The following is a 22,068-nucleotide window of genomic DNA, read 5'->3' on the forward strand; positions in this document are numbered from 1 at the left end:
TTTCTGGAAAAAACAAAAAACAAAACAAAACAGGAAACACTGGCAGGCTAAAGCCCATTTGTGTGGGTGAGAGGAAAATATGAGAAATTTAAATAAGTGCCAGTCTTCACCTTGACCATTTTACTTGTAGACTGTACTCTTTTCCCTATCCTTTATCTGATTATATTATAAGCTTTGGGGACCAAGAATGAGTGTTCCCACATGTTTGTATAGTTTCTGGTACATTTTAGACATTACAGTCATAAAGATACTAAAAAAAAGTTAGGTCTATTGCAATGGCAATAATCAAGACACTGTACATAGTGCAAACATGAATTTAGCTCTGCCAGTGCTGTTTAATCCTGATCTACATGCTCCTTGCTATATTTCAGCTTCCGCTGAGAAAGGTTTTGCATGGGTCAGATCAGATTATGTTACAGTTGGTGCTGGAACTGTGGTGTAAAAAGGTGTCTAACACACACCAAAATTATATTCAACACCTTATTTCACTTGTGACAGGCACATTTTGAATCAAGGAACTTCTGAGGTGAATCAGGCAGAGACCAAAACCATGCATTGTAAGTTTCACCACAAAGTTAGTTTTTAATGAAACCCTCAAAATGTATAATATTGAGATACTGTTGCAAACAACACTGTTATTTTGTACAGTGTCTAGCATGGTGAGATCCCAAATCCATGATTGGAACCTCGAGGAGCTACCACAATATAAACAAACAAACAAACAAATAACTTTAATCTAGTTTTTGTTACAATTTTACCAGAGGGACAATAATATCTAGTAACTCTAGAATACCTCACTTTGCACTCTAAGACAGCATTTATACGATTGAGAAATCCCATTACTTGTATTTGGCAATATGGAAAAAAACATTGTTTGAGAATCAGGTTTAACATTCTAGGCTCTAAGATTTTAGTGTCTTGCAGCATAATTATGTGACAGGATGGAGTCAGCCTCCTTCCTTATGAACCCCTTGAACAGCTGGCTAAGGAACTAAGGGTATGTCTACACTACGGAATAAGGTCGAATTTATAGAAGTCGTTTTTTTAGAAATCGGTTTTATATATTCGAGTGTGTGTGTCCCCACAGAAAATGCTCTAAGTGCATTAACTTGGCGGAGTGCTTCCACAGTACCGAGGCTAGAGTCGACTTCCGGAGCGTTGCACTGTGGGTAGCTATCCCACAGTTCCCGCAGTCTCCGCTGCCCATTGGAATTCTGGGTTGAGATCCCAATGCCTGATGGGGCTAAAACATTGTTGCGTGCAGGCCACATTGTGCTGGCAGTCACAATGGAGCACTCTGATGGGGCTAAAACATTGTCGCGGGTATTTCTGGGTACATATTGTCAGGCCCCCGTTCCCTCCCTCCCTCCCTCCATGAAAGCCAGGGCAGACAATTGTTTCGCGCCTTTTTTCCTGAGTTACATGTGCAGATGCCATACCACGGCAAGCATGGAGCCCGCTCAGGTAACCGCCACCGTGGCCACGTCGGCCATGAGCGCCTGGGCAGACATGGGTGCAGGGACTAAATTTGGAGTGACTTGACCAGGTCATTCTCTTTAGTCCTGCAGTCAGTCCTATTGAACCATCTTATGGTGAGCAGGCAGGCGATACGGATTGCTAGCAGTCCTATTGCACCATCTTCTGCCGAGCAGCCATGAGATGTGGATGGCATGCACTCCTTCTGCACCGTCTGCTGCCAGCCAAAGATGTAAAAGATAGTTGGAGTGGATCAAAACAAGAAATAGACCAGATTTGTTTTGTACTCATTTGCCTCCTCCCCCGTCTAGGGGACTCATTCCTCTAGGTCACACTGCAGTCACTCACAGGGAAGGTGCAGCGAGGTAAATCTAGCCATGTATCAATCAGAGGCCAGACTAACCTCCTTGTTCCAATAAGAACAATAACTTAGGTGCACCATTTCTTATTGGAACCCTCCGTGAAGTCCTGCCTGAAATACTCCTTGATGTAAAGCCACCCCCTTTGTTGATTTTAGCTCCCTGAAGCCAACCCTGTAAGCCGTGTCATCAGTCGCCCCTTCCTCCGTCAGAGCAACGGCAGACAATCGTTCCGCGCCTTTTTTCTGTGCGGACGCCATACCAAGGCAAGCATGGAGGCCGCTCAGCTCACTTTGGCAATTAGGAGCACATTAAACACCACACGCATTATCCAGCAGTACATGCAGCACCAGAACCTGGCAAAGCGATACCGGGCGAGGAGGCGAAGTCAGCGCAGTCACGTGAGTGATCAGGACATGGACACAGATTTCTCTGAAAGCATGGGCCCTGCCAATGCATGCATCATGGTGCTAATGGGGCAGGTTCATGCTGTGGAACGCCGATTCTGGGCTCGGGAAACAAGCACAGACTGGTGGGACCGCATAGTGTGGCAGGTCTGGGACGATTCCCAGTGGCTGCGAAACTTTCGCATGCGTAAGGGCACTTTCATGGAACTTTGTGACTTGCTTTCCCCTGCCCTGAAGCGCATGAATACCAAGATGAGAGCAGCCCTCACAGTTGAGAAGCAAGTGGCGATAGCCCTGTGGAAGCTTGCAATGCCAGACAGCTACCAGTCAGTTGGGAATCAATTTGGAGTGGGCAAATCTACTGTTGGAGCTGCTGTGATGCAAGTAGCCCACGCAATCAAAGATCTGCTGATATCAAGGGTAGTGACCCTGGGAAATGTGCAGGTCATAGTGGATGGCTTTGCTGCAATGGGATTCCCTAACTGTGGTGGGGCCATAGACGGAACCCATATCCCTATCTTGGCACCGGAGCACCAAGCCGCCGAGTACATAAACCGCAAGGGGTACTTTTCAATAGTGCTGCAAGCTCTGGTGGATCACAAGGGACGTTTCACCAACATCAACGTGGGATGGCTGGGAAAGGTACATGACGCTCGCATCTTCAGGAACTCTGGTCTGTTTCAAAAGCTGCAGGAAGGGACTTTATTCCCAGACCAGAAAATAACTGTTGGGGATGTTGAAATGCCTATATGTATCCTTGGGGACCCAGCCTACCCCTTAATGCCATGGCTCATGAAGCCGTACACAGGCAGCCTGGACAGTAGTCAGGAGCTGTTCAACTACAGGCTGAGCAAGTGCAGAATGGTGGTAGAATGTGCATTTGGACATTTAAAGGCGCGCTGGCGCAGTTTACTGACTCGCTTAGACCTCAGCGAAACCAATATTCCCACTGTTATTACTGCTTGCTGTGTGCTCCACAATATCTGTGAGTGTAAGGGGGAGACGTTTATGGCAGGGTGGGAGGTTGAGACAAATTGCCTGGCTGCTGGTTACGCGCAGCCAGACACCAGGGCGGTTAGAAGAGCACAGGAAGGCGCAGTACGCATCAGAGAAGCTTTGAAAACCAGTGTCATGGCTGGCCAAGCTACGGTGTGAAAGTTCTGTTTGTTTCTCCTTGATGAAACCCCCCGCCCCTTGGTTCACTCTACTTCCCTGTAAGCTAACCACCCTCCCCTCCTCCCTTCGATCACCGCTTGCAGAGGCAATAAAGTCATTGTTGCTTCACATTCATGCATTCTTTGTTCATTCATCACACAAATAGGGAGATGACTACCAAGGTAGCCCAGGAGGGGTGGTGGAGGAGGGAAGGAAAATGCCACAGAGCACTTTAAAAGTTTACAACTTTAAAATTTATTGAATGCCAGCCTTCTTTTTTTTTTGGGCAATCGTCTGTGGCGGAGTGGCTGGTTGGCCGGTGCCCACCCCCACCGCGTTCTTGGACGTCTGGGTGTGGAGGCTATGGAACTTGGGGAGGAGAGCGGTTGGTTACACAGGGGCTGTAGTGGCAGTCTGTGCTCCAGCTGCCTTTGCTACAGCTCAGCCATACACTGGAGCATACTGGTTTGGTCCTCCAGCAGCCTCAGCATTGAATCCTGCCTCCTCTCATCACGCTGCCGCCACATTTGAGCTTCAGCCCTGTCTTCAGCCCGCCACTTACTCTCTTCAGCTCGCCACCTCTCCTCCCGGTCGTTTTGTGCTTTCCTGCACTCTGACATTATTTGCCTCCACGCATTCGTCTGTGCTCTGTCAGTGCGGGAGGACAGCATGAGCTCAGAGAACATTTCATCTCGAGTGCGTTTTTTTTCTTTCTAATCTTCATTAGCCTCTGGGAAGGAGAAGATCCTGTGATCATTGAAACACATGCAACTGGTGGAGAAAAAAAAAGGGACAGCGGTATTTAAAAAGACACATTTTATAAAACAGTGGCTACACTCTTTCAGGGTAAACCTTGCTGTTAACATTACATACATAGCACATGTGCTTTCGTTGCAAGGTCGCATTTTGCCTCACCCCACCGCGTGGCTAACCCCTCAACCCTCTCCCTCCCCCCCCCCCCGTGGCTAACAGCGGGGAACGTTTCTGTTTAGCCACAGGCAAACAGCCCAGCAGGAACGGGCTCCTCTGAGTGTCCCCTGAAGAAAAGCACTCTATTTCAACCAGGTGACCATGAATTATATCTCACTCTCCTGAGGATAACACAGAGAGATAAAGAACAGATGTTGTCTGAACGCCAGCAAACATACACTGCAATGCTTTGTTGTACAATGATTCCCGAGTACGTGTTACTGGCCTGGAGTGGTAAAGTGTCCTACCATGAAGGACGCAATAAGGCTGCCCTCCCCAGAAACCTTTTGCAAAGGCTTTGGGAGTACATCCAGGAGATCCGCGAATGCCAGGGCAAAGTAATCCTTTCACATGCTTGCTTTTAAACCATGTACAGTATTTTAAAAGGTACACTCACCGGAGGTCCCTTCTCCGCCTGCCGGGTCCAGGAAGCAGCCTTGGGTGGGTTCAGGTGGTACTGGCTCCAGGTCCAGGGTGAGAAACAGTTCCTGGCTGTTGGGAAAACCGGTTTCTCCGCTCGCTTGCTGTGAGCTATCTACAACCTCATCATCATCATCATCTTCTTCGTCCCCAAAACCTGCTTCCGTGTTGCCTCCATCTCCATTGAAGGAGTCAAACAACACGGCTGGGGTAGTGGTGGCTGAACCCCCTAAAATGGCATGCAGCTCATTATAGAAGCGGCATGTTTGGAGCTCTGACCCGGAGCGGCCGTTCACCTCTCTGGTTTTCTGGTAGGCTTGCCTCAGCTCCTTAAGTTTCACGCGGCACTGCTTCGGGTCCCTGTTATGGCCTCTGTCCTTCATGCCCTGGGAGATTTTGACAAAGGTTTTGGCATTTCGAAAACTGGAACGGAGTTCTGATAGCACGGATTCCTCTCCCCAAACAGCGATCAGATCCCGTACCTCCCGTTCGGTCCATGCTGGAGCTCTTTTGCGATTCTGGGACTCCATCATGGTCACCTCTGCTGATGAGCTCTGCATGGTCACCTGCAGCTTGCCACGCTGGCCAAACAGGAAATGAGATTCAAAAGTTCGCGGTTCTTTTCCTGTCTACCTGGCCAGTGCATCTGAGTTGAGAGTGCTGTCCAGAGCGGTCACAATGGAGCACTCTGGGATAGCTCCCGGAGGCCAATACCGTCGAATTGTGTCCACAGTACCCCAAATTCGAGCAAGCAAGGCCGATTTAAGCGCTAATCCACTTGTCAGGGGTGGAGTAAGGAAATCGATTTTAAGAGCCCTTTAAGTCGAAATAAAGGGCTTCATCGTGTGGACTGGTGCAGGTTTACATCGATTTAACGCTGTTAAATTCGACCTAAAGTCCTAGTGTAGACCAGGACTAAATGTTGGCAGTAGTTACAATCACATGATCAATCCTCTTGGCCAGAGGAAATATGCCAGATGGCCAAAGAAGAAAAAAAATACACAGGGGGGATGGAACAAAAGAAGCTCTCATAAAACAACTGGGACCCTCCTTTATTTTCCATGTGGCAACTTAATTTTAATATTCATAGTATTATTATTTATTGAGTTTTGATAGTGTGCCTTCATACATAGCTGACAGGAAACTCTAGTTTTGAAATTACATATATCCATTACTTTATAAGGATACTCCTTCAACAGTTATTTAATTTCATGCGGGAATTATTATATGTAGTACTAATACAAAGTCATTTCTCCACAGCAAAGCTTTGCCTTTAGAAGCTCACTCACTTTAATCAAACTGCTACAAAACTACATACACCATATGAAAGTTTTTTCTTCCGCAGATTTATTAAATAATCATTCAAATCTATTTCATTATGGGCCAGTTCCTTCCAGTCGCTGAACCCATTTGGAGCACTTCTGAGGACTGACAACTTGCACCAAAGTCAATGAGCGTTGTGGGCACTCAGCACCTTGCAGGATTAAGAAGGGGTTCAGAGACAGGCATCTGTCATATTGTAGGTTTCAGAGTAGCAGCCGTGTTAGTCTGTATTCGCAAAAGGAGTACTTGTGGCACCTTAGAGACTAACAAATTTATTTGAGCATAAGCTTTCGTGAGCTACAGCTCACTTCATAGGATACATTAGCTGTAGCTCACAAAAGCTTATGCTCAAATAAATTTGTTAGTCTCGAAGGTGCCACAAGTACTCCTTTTCTTTTTGTCATACTGCAGTTCATTTGTTATGCAGTATTTTTTCTTCACTTTTTGTTGTCTAGTTCAGTAGTTCAGTGGGTACGATATGGATTGTTACTTCCAGCTAGATGCATGCTCTCTTTCCTTCCCAAATCACAAACTTCACTCACATTTTTACATATTTTTAGCTGTTGACTTGTTGCACTTAAAAGTAATAATTGGCTAAAGGGTTAACATAAAGTAATAATCACTAACTCAAACTATGAACCCAAACACTTAAAACAAACCAGCAGAGATATTAAGTAACCCTAAAGAGAGTCTAGATACACCCAACATGCACACTGAGGGGGTCATAAGAGGTTTCAACTTAAATAGACAGGCTCTCCAGTGAATTTGGCCCTGGGGCTCTAAGCCACAGTTTCTTTGGTGGGGTATGAAGTGGCTAAACTGCACTGGGATTCCCTTCAAGGGGGAGTTTGGGCCACTTGCTATTCGGCACTGACTGAGACACTCATAGAAATGTAGGGCTGGATGGGACCTCAAAAGGTCAAGAGTCCATCCCTCTGCACTGAGGGAGCACCAAATATACCTAGACCATCCCTGAAAGGTGTGTTTGTCCAAACTGTTCTTTAAAACCTCCAATGAAGGGGATTTCACAACCTCCTAAGGAAGCTTATGCCAGAGCTTAACTACTCTTATAGTTAGAAATTTTTTCCTACCATCTAACCTAAATCTCCCTTGCTGCAGATCAAGCCCATTACTTTTTGTCTTACCTTTAGTAGACATGGAGAACAATTGATCACAGTCCTCTTTATAACAGGTCATAACATATTTGAAGACTTAACAGGTCCCACCTCAGTCTTCTTTTCTCAAAACTGAACATGCCCAATTAATTTTTAACCTTTCCAAATAGATCATGTTTTGTAAACCTCTCTTCAGTTTGTCCACATCTTTCCTAAAGTGTGGTGCCCAGAACTGGACACAGTACTCTAAAAACGAGGCCACAGCTGTACCAAGTAGAGTGGGACAACTACCTCCCGTGTCTTACAAATGATACTTCTGTCAATACACCCCAGAGTAATATGAGTCTTTTTTCAACTGCATCGCATTATTGATTCGTATTCAATTTGTAATCCACTATAACACCCAGATCCTTTTCAGCAGCGTTTCTACTCAGTCAGTTACTCTCCACTTTTATAGTTGTTCATTTGATTTTTTCTTCCTAAGGCTCTTTATTGCACTCATCTTTATTGAATTTCATCTTGTTCATTTCAGACCAATTCTCCAATTTGTCAAGGTCATTTTGAATTCTAATCCTGTCCACTGAAGTGCTTGCAATCCCCCCCAGTTTGGTGTCATCTGCAGATGTCATAAGTACAGTCTCCACTCCATTATTCAAGTCATTAATGAAAATATTGACTAGTGCCAGACAGACCACTGTGGGTCCCCATTAGATACATCCTCCCAGTTTAACAGCAAACCATGAATAACTACTGTTTGGGCATGGTCTTTCAACCAGTTGTGCATTCACCTTATAGTAATTTAATCTAGCCCATATTTCTCTAGTTTGCTCATGTGAATATCAGGTGGGACTGTGTCAAAAGCCTCAATAAATATCAAGATATATCAAGTCTACAGCTCCCCCTGTCCACTAGGCCAGTAACCCTGTGAAAGAGGGAAATTAGGTTGGTTTGGCATGATTTCTTCTTGGCAAATCCATGTTAGCCATTCCTTATGACCTTATCATCCTCTAGGTCAGGGGTTGGCAACCTATGGCACGTGTGCCAAACACGGCATGTGAGCCAATTTTTAATGGCACACTGCTATCTGCCGGACCCAAGCAGACAGCAGCGTGCACTAAAAATCCTGCCCGGCCCAGCCCGCTCTTTTCCGGCCCCCACCCACCGCTCTCTCCTTTCAGGGCAGGCAAGCTTCCCCCCTCCCCCCCACCTCTTCCTGGGTGCTGGGTTCCTGCCCCTCCTCTGCTCCCTCCCTGCCGCAAATCAGCTGATGGCCCTTGCTACAGAGCGGGAGAGGTAAAAGCGGAGCCGCAGCACGCTCTGCTTCGGGGACCTTGGGGAAGGGGGTGGAATCAGGGCATATCCCCTCCAGCCCTCTGCAGTGAGCCACTCAGGGCAGGGGGCTGGGAGCACCCCCACGACCCCAGCCCTCTTCCCTCACCCCTGAACCCCCCACACCTCTACCCTGAACCCCCCTCACACAGCCCAGCCCTCTGCCCTCACCCCTGAATCCTCCTCACACACACACCGTGCCCTGTGCCCTGATCCCTGCACCCCCCCACAACCCCAGCCCTGACTCCGGCACTCCCCACACATACCCAGACCCCCCCGCATCCCATGCCCTGACTCTTGCACCCACCACATCCCCACTCCCACCCTGAGCACCAAACGGGAGCTCCTGCACACACACACACACATTCCCATCTGCACCCCTCGCACCACATGGGAGCTGCCCAGGTAAGCGCTCCATGCCCAAACCTCCTGCCCCAACCCTGAGCCCCCTCCCTCATTCTAGCTCCTGACCAGACCCTGCACCCCAACCCCCAGCCTGCTCCCTCACCCCCAGCCCTGTTCTCAGCACACTCCCACCCTCATCTCAGTGCAGAGAGAGGAAGAGAATGGCTAGAACCAGGGAGAAGGTAGATACCTACTCTGTTTGGGCAGGGCCGGGATCCCAGACCAGCAGCGGGCTGAGCGGGGCCGGCAGCTGGGACCCTGGCTGAGCTGCTCTGGGGTCCCGGCTGCTGGCCCCGCTCAGCCCACTGCTGGTGTGGGGTTCTGGCTGCCGGTCCCTTGCCAGCCGGGGTCCCGGCCACAGGCCCCGCTCAGCCCGCTGCTGGCCTCGGTGAACGGAACCCCAGTTTGCCTTTTCCTGTCCTCTGGGACCTTACCCTTCCTCCATGAGTTCTCAAAGATAATTGCTAATGGTTCCAAGATTGTTTGAGTAGTTTCTTAAGTACCCGAGGATGATTTCATCAGGTCCTCCCAACTTGAATACATGTAACTAATAATAATCCACATATTCTTTAATCTGTTCTTTCCCTGTTTTGGCTTGTATTTCTTCTTCCATGTTGTTAATATTAATTGTGTTAAATATCTGGGCACCATTAACCTTTTTAGTGAAGAGTGATGAAAAATAGGCATTAAACATGTCAGCCTTCTTGCTGTCATCTGTTATTAGCTCTCCTTCCTCACTGAGAAGATGACCTACACTTTGCTTCATCTTCCTCTTGGTCTTAATGTACTGCAAGAACCTCTTCCTATTGCCTTTAATGTCCTTTGCTAGATGTAACTCACTTTGTGCTTTAGCCTTTCTGATTTTGTTCCTACATGCTTGTGCTATTCTTTTGTACTCATCCTCAGCAATTCGCCCATGTTCTCACTTCTTATAGGATTTGTTTTTGATTTTCAGGTCATAAATCGTAAATATATCATAAATGGCTTTAAAATTAGACATATGGAGAACACACTGTATGTAAGAGAAGAACTGGTCACTAAGTCAACAGATTCAATAGTTCCGAATGTGCTAATATGAAAATATTACATTCTTGTCCAAAAAATAGTAACTGCAATTTTAAAATCATAGTTTATTCTAAAGTAAAAGTAAAATTGGAAAGTAGAAAAAACAGGGTTTGCTAAACAACATTTTTCATTGAAAACTTAGATGTGTTATTGTCATGTGTTAATTTTTAGAAGCCCATGCACACTGACATCAGATATTTCAGTGACATTAGCAGAACTGTGAGTTGACAAAAACAAGGTTATTAAATTACACATGGACTGTATACTATAAAATTCTGTAGTATTCTTCCAAATATAACCTACAGTGTGAATGCAGCTGTAGCAATTATATGGTAATATGCAAGACTATACAAATATTAGGGCTTCTGAATCCTCTTTCCAATCACAAGTTATGGTTATCTTAAATTATAAAAACAAAATATGACTTAAGTAAAAACAAAACTCTCCCTCATTTATGATCACTTATCTTCATTCTGCTAGCTCCTGACAATTCCGAAAATCTCCAGAAAAACAATTCTACTTATGATGGTAAGTCTTGTAAGACATCATCTGTTGTTATCTGTAGAGCTCAAGTAAGATTTAGGTTAGTTTGGTATTCTAAGTGAAAAGAAGTCTTTCACTTTTAAGGCTGATTTATGGTTGCAAAATCTATTAAATGGACAGTAGTTAAAACTTGCATTACTTAACTACAGTACTGAAATATGCTCTTCATAAATCAGACCACTCGTCAGCATGCTTTCTGAAAACAGCTTTATATGGAAGTTGGAATCATCACACATACTGGGTAAAAAATAATTTAAGGGTTTTTTTTAAACCTATTCAGAAGGTGTTTTTCTTCTGTTTGCAATCACCACTTTAAAAAGAACACAAATATGTTCTAGTTGTGGGTATTTTTAAGCAGAAGCATAAATCTATAAGATTAACAGATATTTTCATACAGCCACTATTCTAAGCATAAGTACAGCAAAGCAAGAATAAGCTTGTTAGTGATGCAGTCAAATAAGCTGACTTTATCACTTCATTTCCTCTTTGTTTTACCATTTTAGCCATTATATTTAATATTTACCATCAAAAAGACCAAGATTTGTTCTACACTCAAACTGAGGTTTATATTTTAATATTTTATATGGCAATTAGGCAACTCCTTGTACATGAATGATGTAGCTTTTGCATGGGAAAATGTTGAGAGATGTTTACCACCTTACATGGTTAGTTTTGTTGGTATTGTATATTTTTGTTAACTGCCTGTTGTTGTTATTGTTATGTAAAGCACTCAGCCTCTTAGGCAATTTCACTGTACAAAAGTGACAATAAATAAATGTGGATATTGAATCAGTGGATACAAAAAGTACATCTTACTCAGAAGGAGATGTACAACAGGTCCTTAATTATATCCTATAACACAACTGACAGCACTTTTTCCATTCTACAACAAAATTGTAGACTTTGACAATATTAAGTTTATAATTTAAAAGATATAGATATAGATAAATATTGTGGATAGATGCTAACCTGGCAGCAATAAGTTTAATTTTAATTTCAGAAAGCAGTATAAAAGAAGTCTGTGTAAATAAACAGCTTTCTAATAGTGACACCTAAGACAAAATTTGAAGCAATTTTTTTTCCTGGATTATTTTTTTTCTATGTTCTTGCATACTACAATATTTAACAAACCTGGTTTGCTAATTCTGGTTGCTCTGCTAATTTCTGGTATTACCAATCTGCAAAAGCCTTCCTCAACATTAAATGTTAATTCAGATTTGGCATTACTTATTTGTGTTACATTCATTTTATAGAGTACCTATGTTAATCCAGGCTTAGAGGATAATATGCAAAGATATGTTGAAAACAAATGCATCTTTAAGGTTGCCATTTCCAATAATTTGTTATGATATTACTATATATAATACATTCAATATTTTCCTAAAATACATACTGAGAAAAACCCTTATAAAGGTCTATGAAATAGTGTGAGCTATAGTAAATACAACAGGGTAACAGATTTCTACACACCACAAATTTGAGGCAGAACATTAAAGAGCTGCAGTCACACTGAATTATCAACAGCTACCCCAGCAGGGCTAAAACAGATACCTGTAGGACTTCAAAAAACGATATCTCATCTTGTTTCTTGGAGATAAACGAGGGATAGAGACCCCCAAGGGATCCCAGAGAAAGGCCATTTGCAAGGATAGTGCCAAAAGAGTCTAAAAATATATATGATTCAGCCAGGAAGCCAGGCAGTTGTGCTGAAGTGCCCTGCCCCAGTCATGGAGCACTTGTAACTCTGTAAGGGAATATTGTTTTCTCATGGTGTGCTTTGGTAGAGATGAGACTGGCTGAGAGCATGGGCTAGAAGGGATAACCAGGATTCCCTGCTGCACGACACTTGCCCTTTGCATGAATACTTGCTATATTCAGAGCTCTTATCTCATTAGTAAAGCAAGAAACTCTCATAGTAAATCTGTTGATAATTATAGCACTCATTAAAAAGCAAATACACATGGTACTGAAAACTACAGAGAAAATACATTAGGTAAAATACAGAAACAGCTAACTCTCTAACAGTTTCTAAAACCAAAACTCCAAACCTGTAACAACAGATATACTTTGTTCAAAATATAACACCAAACAGTAATATGTTTAGATTGATATCCTACTTCCAATATGTTTAGATTGATATCAGAAAGATAAAGAACATACAGCAACATAAAATATCTAGTAAAGACGAATGTATCAAAGGAAAAAAATATAATAGGAAAAACATGTCATCCGGCCCCTAAATTGCCACCCTGTTACATTCTTACTAATTCTATTCAAACTTCTCTTTTCTCCTCACAGTTTCTCATGGGTATCAGTTTATACTATTAAGCAGCTTTTCTGAAAGGGCTGAATCATCTGTGAGAGAGCAGCCACTCTAAGAGAATGAGTCTCATATTGGCAGATCATTTTCAGATGTCTTGGCAGGTTTTCCCTCCAGAAGACTGCATTGTTTGTCTTACTGAGTTACAGTGAATGACTTTGACAAGAAAACTCAGTTTACTGTTAGCTATGCACCAGAAATATTCTGAAGTTTTACAGTGGCAATCACTGTTATATTTAAGCATTGAAATGTCTTTTTTTCCTTACTCTCAAGCCCAAAGTAGTTTTAAAAGGTAAACCCTGATCAGCTCAGTCTAGCAGTAGTAGCAGTGTTCAACCAGGACATAACAGAAGACTCTAGTTTGATTGATAAATTGGAGTCTCACTTCCTGGGACAATATGGGATAGGAGCACGTCAGAAACAATAAGCCAAATTCAGTTCTGACATAGATGGAGGAAACTCCAATGAAGTCAGGAGAGTTGCCTCGCTCAAAGGTTGAATATGGTACAAATTGTTCAGTATCACTTAACAGATAGGTTTCTAGCTAATTAAAGAACAGTACAGTAATCTCTGAATGTAATCCAGTCCAGCATTCCTCGTCCACAAGGAGAGTGATGGAGAAGGAATGAATTATGAGTGTGTATGTGGTAAGGTGTTAAATTTGGTGAAAATGGAGGGATACTGAGGGCTCCAATGGGAACTGGAGAAAAATTGGTTCTTAAGGATAAATTACTTTGTCACTTATATGATCAAATATATTAAAACTATTTGCATGGTAGCAGAATACTGGAATACACTCCATTCACAAAGATCATAAACATAACTGAATATACTCTGCTCTAGAGAAGACCCATTTACTTGTGATATATTAAGAAATGTACTACAGATAGTCAATCTGATCATAATTCTCCTCTTCCTTTGAAATAGGACTTGTGCATCAGGTCTTGGCAGGTGAAGTGATAGCTTTTTGTCTTTATGTAATAAAATCCATATATTTTAGAGCAGTTTAAATAATACCCCATTTAATTCAATTCTTGTTAAACAGCATCTCTTTGCAACATGAGCCCCAAACAATGGCAGATTGCTGAGCAATTCTCTTGATATCTAAAGCTATTATGTATTGTCAGAATCATGGTATTAATTAGGATTTGAATTATTAGTAAATTATTATAAAATCTGATTGAATTATAATAATATTGAATATGAACACTAACTGAAAGTGATAATTTTTCTCCTGGGAATCAAGACCAGGGACAAGCTATATTGTTGTTATTCCAACCTCAATAATGTAGCATATTGCCAGGTATACTACATTCTCTCATTCTATTTTAAAAACTGATCACATGAACCATCCTAATAAAAGCACAGAATTTGAAACAGAAGAAAAGCACCTGAACGAACATGCTGATTATTAGTTACATTTTCTCCTTCTGCTCCTTCTCCCAATATTACACTAAACCCATTGACACAACCAGCCTCATGAGGTCAAAGAAATAAGCTACTTCAATTAAGATTACTGCAAAGAAAAGATAAGCCTTAATTTCAAATACAATTACTGTCATTATTATAGTGACATGTACAGTGACCACCTATATCATTACAAACTACAATATGTTCATGCATATTAAAGTAACTGAAGGGACAAAAAGCTTCAGAACACACAAAACCGCAGATTAACATCTTCTGAAGTTTACCCTGGGATTGATTCCTGTCTTTCCTAGGGTTTATTTCCCAGTGGTTTGTGAATTTCACTGATAATATAAGCGTCTCCCAGGCACTCAAAGAACACAAAGGAAATGGACAAAAGGTCAAATCAAGTTACTATTTGTTGGCAGTCTTTTGGATAAAAAATAGCTATGTATCTGAGAAACCTGATGTACCATTTCATAAGAGGTAAAACAAACCATTACATGCAGTGATTAGCAAAACTTTTGATAGAAGTTTATATTATGAAACATATTTCCTGGCAGAGATCGTCGATGTCTTACAGAGATTTGAAACTGCAACAGTTGTTTGCATTTTGCTTAATACTGGGATTCTGGCCCTGCAAATGATCTTCGTTGATTCAAAAGCACATCAAGTGATATTACAGCCAGGTTTGGATTTAAAGGTCCCTACTGATATTGAGAAGGGAGCCTATTCTTTATTATTCCAAGAAAGAACAATGTGATACAAGTTTGATTTAAGAACAAATTTTTATGAAAAAAAATTCAGACAACAATATTTTCTTCTTGTGAAATTTCCTTATACGTCCCAAAATCAAACTGATTAAAAAGTTTTAATGTTTACATTTAAAAAGAATATATTAATAAATTCTCAAATTAGAAAAAATAATTTTTCATCAGTTAACCACCCCATAAATGTTTCTGGCTGGCACATGTAGTCAATGACAATAATTCCACTGCATGGAGTTATGATGAATGTGGATGCTATGACTTACAAATGACTGGTATAAAGACCTAAAATAAGCTGTTGTATAGTCATGCTTTTTCCCATTAGTACAGTCCCCAGGAAGCGCCTCAAGACTGCACAATCCTTCTGCTTCAAGGGTACTAGCATACCCAGCACTGTATATAAACACTTATGTAGAATCTATTCACTTTGTCTGCCCTCCTTGAGACTCTATAGAATGAGAGGGATGCAGTCCCCTGCTCCCACTTATCTGTCAAACACAAGGCAGTGTATCACTCACTGGGCTAAAGCCCCTCCAAGAACTGGGGACTAAATTTATACAATTCCACGAAACATTAAAATGCTCCCCTCAGACTGTGGAGTGCCAGTGAAACCATTCTGCATCTCTTACTGAAACTCAAAGCTGCAGGATTGTCCATTGTCTCTATGCTCCTCCTTGAATAAGGTTTTGGCCACAGGGTCCACATAATGGTGCATCCACTGCCTTTATCCTATTTCACCTAAAGCAGGACTCCATCCCCACATGCCTCTTTGTGCAGTAGCAGAGAGAGCAGGAGTGCGCTGTTAAGGTCACTGCTGCTCAATTTGCAGAAAATGTGTGGCCTCCTGCATGACCTCTTTGTATCTGGGACCCCTACTGTGCAGTGTAACTGCTGATTCCTAGTCTTTAAAGTTTTCCAGAAGTCTTCTGTAGAATGCATATTCTCCCCTACTGCATACAGTGCTGTTGAATGGAATAGCAGTTTGAGAGAGAGAGAAACAGAGAGAGGGAGAGAGAGAGAGAGAAGGTCATCTATTACAGTTGCCTGGAACCTATTTGTTTGGGCAGTAATAAAATATAAACTTTAAAAATGAAAGACTTACTTATAAGATAATATTGAAAATTGAGATGCTTTGAAGGAAACAGTTAAATACAGACTGGGTTTCTGTTAAAATGTAGTCAGTTACTTAGATTAATTTCTATGACTTAGTGCCTGGCTTGTCTAATCAAGAGTTATCTCCTCAGTTTTCAAACAGTGCATGATGGTTTAGTTGGACAGCTCCAAATAAACTAGCATTGGGAATTACATGGCTAAAATCAAATATTTACTCACCAGTTAGCAGAGATTGGCTTGTATGAAGGCAGATATAAACAGTCTGGCATGCATTTGTGAATATTTTATTAAAGCCAAGGAACTGTTCAGTTTATATTTCTTGATATTATTGAAACAGGAACTAAGAACACAAACTAAACTTATATTCATAGATCATAGAATATCAGGGTTGGAAGGGACCTCAGAAGGTCATCTAGTCCAACCCCCTGCTCAAAGCAAGGCCAATCCCCAATTTTTGCCCCAGATCCCAAATGGCCCCCTCAAGGATTGAAGTTACAACCCTGGGTTTAGCAGGCCAATGCTCAAACCACTGAGCTATCTCTCCCCCCACAGAGGGCATCCATTTTGTAGTCTTAAAGTACCATCTCAGGATGGAATTATTAGTTTATGAATACATGACAGGGAGCTAGGCACCTATCATTGCTTGTGACCCACAACCAGGAACCCTCTCCTGGAGTCAGACAACTTAGGTGCCTAAAGGTACTTCTTGCAAGAACAGCTTAGGTGCTAGCGTTCCTCCTAACAAAACAGAGCTGGTCTCTCCTCTTATAACCTTTAACCCAGTGGTTAGGGTACTTCCCTGGTATGAGGGAGACTCCAGTTCAATTTCCCCCTCTGCAAGATGAGGAGAAAGGATTTGAACGGGGGTCTCATATGTCTCTGGTGGATGCTCTAATCACTAGACTAAGGAATATTCTGATGTGGGTCTTTCTCAATCTCTCCTATGGAAACCTTTCCCCTTTGTATTAAATAATTATATATTAACTGGGCCAGAGATGAAGCAAGAATTACTCTGTAGTCCCGTGGGTAGAGCACTTACCTGAGAGGTGGGAGAGCCCTGTTCAAATCCTTTTTCCTAATCAGGCAGATAAGGGAATTGAACTAGGATCTCCCACATCCCAGGTGAACTCTAGTCCTCACCACTGGGGCTAAAGAGGGAGGTTCTCCTCATCTTCCTCTCCCCCCGCTCTGTCTGCTTGTGGGTGGAGTTAGGTGTGCTCAGAGTACACCTACTGAATCAGGCCCTGCAGCCAAGATAGGCATACCCCACTCCCACCTTCACCTGGATTTGAGGATCACACTGGGGCTATGAGATAGGCATCTGAGTGCCTGCCTGAGGCAGCTGTATTCCTGACCAAACCCATAAATGTATTCACCCAGAGCACTTTTACAGTGAAAATATAGGTGCTGAGTGAGTTTAGGCACCTACAGTATTAAGGGTATTGTGGATCGCAGTAGTGCATAAATCCAAGATCTAGGTGACTAAATCCCTTTGTGGACCTGGACCTAACTTCCTCCCAGCAATGACTGTAAAGTGCCATGTATCGCTATGGGACTGTAGAAACAATAAAAAGAAATAAAAACATTGTGAACTACTTGAGTTTAGCTCTACAACAGCCTGCAGCAAAGAGGTTTTTTTTAAATGACAAACAGTAAGACAGGTAAAACAATCATATTTGGCATAAATATAAATAAGATTTGGCCTAATAAGCATTAGGAATTTGTGGCATCTCATATATTGCTGTGGGGTAACTGTAATTAAATAATGACATTTTAATGGAGGCTAACTACAAAGAGAGCTCTGCAAACTGATCATCATTGCAAAAGTCAGACAACAAAATATTAGCAAAAAGAAAAGGAGGACTTGTGGCACCTTAGAGACTAACCAATTTATTAGAGCATAAGCTTTCGTGAGCTACAGCTCACTTCTTCAGATGCATATCGTGGAAACTGCAGCAGGCTTTATATATACACAGAGAATATGAAACAATACCTATTCCCACCCCACTGTCCTGCTGGTAATAGCTTATCTAAAGTGATTTCCAGCACAAATCCAGGTTTTTTCACCCTCCACCCCCCCACACAAATTCACTCTCCTGCTGGTGATAGCCCATCCAAAGTGATAACTCTTTACACAATGTGCATGACAATTAAGCTGGGCTATTTCCTGCATAAATCCAGGTTCTCACATCCCCCCCACCCCCATACACACACAAACTCACTCTCCTGCTGGTAATAGCTCATCCAAACTGACCACTCTTCAAGTTAAAATCCAAGTTAAACCAGAACATCTGGGGGGGGGGGGTAGGAAAAAACAAGAGGAAACAGGCTACCTTGCATAATGACTTAGCCACTCCAAGTCTCTATTTAAGCCTAAATTAATAGTATCCAATTTGCAAATGAATTCCAATTCAGCAGTTTCTCGCTGGAGTCTGGATTTGAAGTTTTTTTGTTTTAAGATAGCGACCTTCATGTCTGTGATCGCGTGACCAGAGAGATTGAAGTGTTCTCCGACTGGTTTATGAATGTTATAATTCTTGACATCTGATTTGTGTCCATTTATTCTTTTACGTAGAGACTGTACAGTTTGACCAATGTACATGGCAGAGGGGCATTGCTGGCACATGATGGCATATATCACATTGGTGGATGTGCAGGTGAACGAGCCTCTGATAGTGTGGCTGATGTTATTAGGCCCTGTGATGGTGTCCCCTGAATAGATATGTGGGCACAGTTGGCAACGGGCTTTGTTGCAAGGATAAGTTCCTGGGTTAGTGGTTCTGTTGTGTGGTATGTGGTTGTTGGTGAGTATTTGCTTCAGGTTGCGGGGCTGTCTGTAGGCAAGGACTGGCCTGTCTCCCAAGATTTGTGAGAGTGTTGGGTCATCCTTTAGGATAGGTTGTAGATCCTTAATAATGCGTTGTATGCTCAGAAAGTAAAAGGAATGCATCTGCACTGGAAGCAGATCATATGGAGGGCTAAATATAAGATAAAACTAGCATGGGAATTCTCACTGGTAGATTAAAATACTAATCACAGACAGTGAGAAGAGAGAGGTCAAAATGGTCAAAAATGTACCACCCTGAAGAGACGGGCCATTCATTAAAACTTAAAGATAGCTACCATCCCGAGTATGTGAAAGATATCCTCAGTGTTTCATTAGCAAAGAGTGAAGCTGAATGCAGGCTAAGTTGAACAAGTATAACTTTATTACACCGAGTCCACTGCTCTGTCCAGCTGGCCGAGTTACTTCCCATCTAATTCCAACTACCCATGGTGTCCCATCAATAATGGCCCCAGCGGGGACCATGGGCCCTCTGACTCCAGGTTCACTTATGATGCGTCTTCTCTATTTTACAAACATTTGAATATAAACATTAAAAATAAATAATTGATGCCCATACCACCACCTTGTTTCCCTTCCTCCAGAGGTTACTAGCACACGGCCAAGTTGGAGTCTTGTCTTTACCACAGACTGAGCTGATTAATTGGTCTTTCAGATAATATGGTCTCCTCAACTGGTGACCATACCGAGAGTGACCTCTCTCTGTCTCCCTGTAACCTATCTCTTTGTGGAGTCTCCTCCTTCCCTTGTGGGGTTGGCCTATGGATGGCTCTTTGTCTCTCCATTCTGTGATGATCTCTGTAGCCTCTCTCTAGGTGTCGTGTCTGTTGGCTTGTAAGTGTCTCCTGTTCCTTTGGATTACTTGTTCCTTCTGCGTAGTCCACCTCGTAGAACCTGGGTGCCACTGCACTCCTCACAGCTCCTTTAGTCCACTTCTTCTGATGTCTCGCTAATGACTGGATACTTACAGGAGTGCCTGTCTCCAGGCTGACCTGTCATACTTTAGTGCCTGCTTTCTCTGATTGTTGACCATCTCCTCTCAGTGATGTCTCCATCCTTTTGGTGATCACAGGTCTCCCCCTTACTGGTACAGAATTTAGTCCTCATCCCATCAGTGCCCATGCTGGACTGTTTTGGCATCCCTGTGATGAGGTATTCCTGTGTTCCAAAAATGGTAAAAAGGGGTGTGAATCGAAGAAACAGCCTTGTGTAACAGTCTCTTAGCAGTTTGCACAGCTGATTCCACTTTACCATTACTCTGTGGTAATGCTGGGGACGACCTATGGTGATCAAGCTCCCAATTGCTTGCAAATTCCTTGAATTCTTCCAAGGTAAGATTGGGGTCCACTGTTTGTTAATATAGTGTCTGGAATGCTATCTCATACAAGAATCACTGTCTTGTTTCTTGTACCAAGCAGGGCATTGACTTTCCATATCTTTGAATAGTAAGTCCACTGTAATCAAGTGCTGCTTTCCCTTGAAGGTAAATAAGTCTGTCCCTACCTTTTCCCATGGTCAGGTGGCACCTCATGTAATGGAGTCCCTTTCTACTGCTTATCACATGACCAGCAGATGTCACACACTTCAATCAAGTAGTGGAATTGTGTATTCATTCCTGGTGAGTATACACACTTTTAAGCCTAAAACAGCTGTCAATGCCCAGATGTGAGGCATGTATTTTTCGCAAGATATCCTTACATAATGATGCAGAGCTCTCTGTTCTCTATGATTCCACCCTGCATATTAAGCTCATCTTTAATTTGAAAATATGGTTCACACTCTTACCAGTACTTGGCTTCTCCTTCTATTGCTCTCGACTGCTTGCAGCTGGATGTACTTTTCCATAAGCTCTTTGATTTCTATCAGCTTTGTTATAAAAACTGGGTTACTGAATCCACTAACATGCTGCACTATGTCCTAATCCCCTTCCCCCAGCTCTTTGATGATGGCTATATATGCCCAGCTCAGGGTGTCAGCTAGCACTGGTAATCCTCTTGGACAATCCTACCTGTTAGCAGTGGAGCTACATCAACATGTGCTGAAATCTTCCTGGAGCTCTAAGAAAGGGTTTTGTCATGATTGTCTCTAGGGTTATGTGGTCTGATTGCACTACCCCGGGTGGCCGTAGATGTACTGATGGAATTACTCCACTCCAAATACCACAGCCAGAAACTCTCTATTTTGGTGTACCCCTCTTAAATCTCTGATAGGGCTCTGCTGGCATAAGCAACTGGCTACTGCTGCAAAAGAGCTATACCCAGTCCTTTCTCCAGTATACCACACTGGAGTGTCAGTGGCTCTCTTCACTTGTAGTACTGCAGGACAGGCATCCGTTATCATTTGTTTCAGAATGTCAAATATTTGCTGCTGGGAAGCTGCCCAGTCCCACTCAACATCCTGCCTTGTGAGCTGACATCTGCTACAGCAGCCAGGTGTGGCAGTATTTGAACCAAAATTTCTCATTCTTATGAAGTGCTGTACCCCTTTTACAACCACTGAAGCTGGCATGTTGCTGACTGCCTTAATCTTGTTGGGATCTGTTTTCAGTCCCTCTGCTGTGAGTAGATGTCTAACATATACCTTCTCATGCTGTTTGAGTTACATTTTTTCTGGGTTCAGTTATAAGTTCTTGTCCCTACATTGCTGTAGAAAAGCTTGTTATTTTCCGTCATGGTCTCATTCGGTCTGATCAGCTTCATAGCTTACCTGGCTGTATTCCCCAGGTGTGTGGTGCTTACTAACTGCCACCACAAATTTAAGTTGGTACCATCTGTTATTTTGGGGGTTATTTACTATGAGGACATATTTTCCAATTGGCTGCCTTATTGTCTTATTGTATAGCTATTGTAAATTATTACACTGTGTCTGCTCTTTTTAATGGGTATGTTCAACTCCCAATCCACCCTGAATAATCACACTGCAGGAGGTCCCACTATCCACCTGAAAGCACACAGAGCATTTCCTTATTAACACTGCCGTACACAAGGAGGTTGGTATTATCCTTTGCAGTAGTCCTGTCTTGACAGCCTGAACCTGATATGCTCATGAAC

The 22,068-nt window shown here is 42.7% G+C and overlaps 1 protein-coding gene across 8 annotated transcripts in view; it reads right to left on the bottom strand.

The window, feature by feature from the left end:
- PDE4D (phosphodiesterase 4D) overlaps positions 1-22,068 on the bottom strand; it is a 773,254-nt gene that overhangs the window by 290,794 nt on the left and 460,392 nt on the right. The window lies entirely within an intron of this gene.

The sequence above is a fragment of the Lepidochelys kempii genome, chromosome 5, assembly GCF_965140285.1.
Source record: "Lepidochelys kempii isolate rLepKem1 chromosome 5, rLepKem1.hap1, whole genome shotgun sequence".
Taxonomy (NCBI): Eukaryota; Metazoa; Chordata; order Testudines; family Cheloniidae; genus Lepidochelys; species Lepidochelys kempii.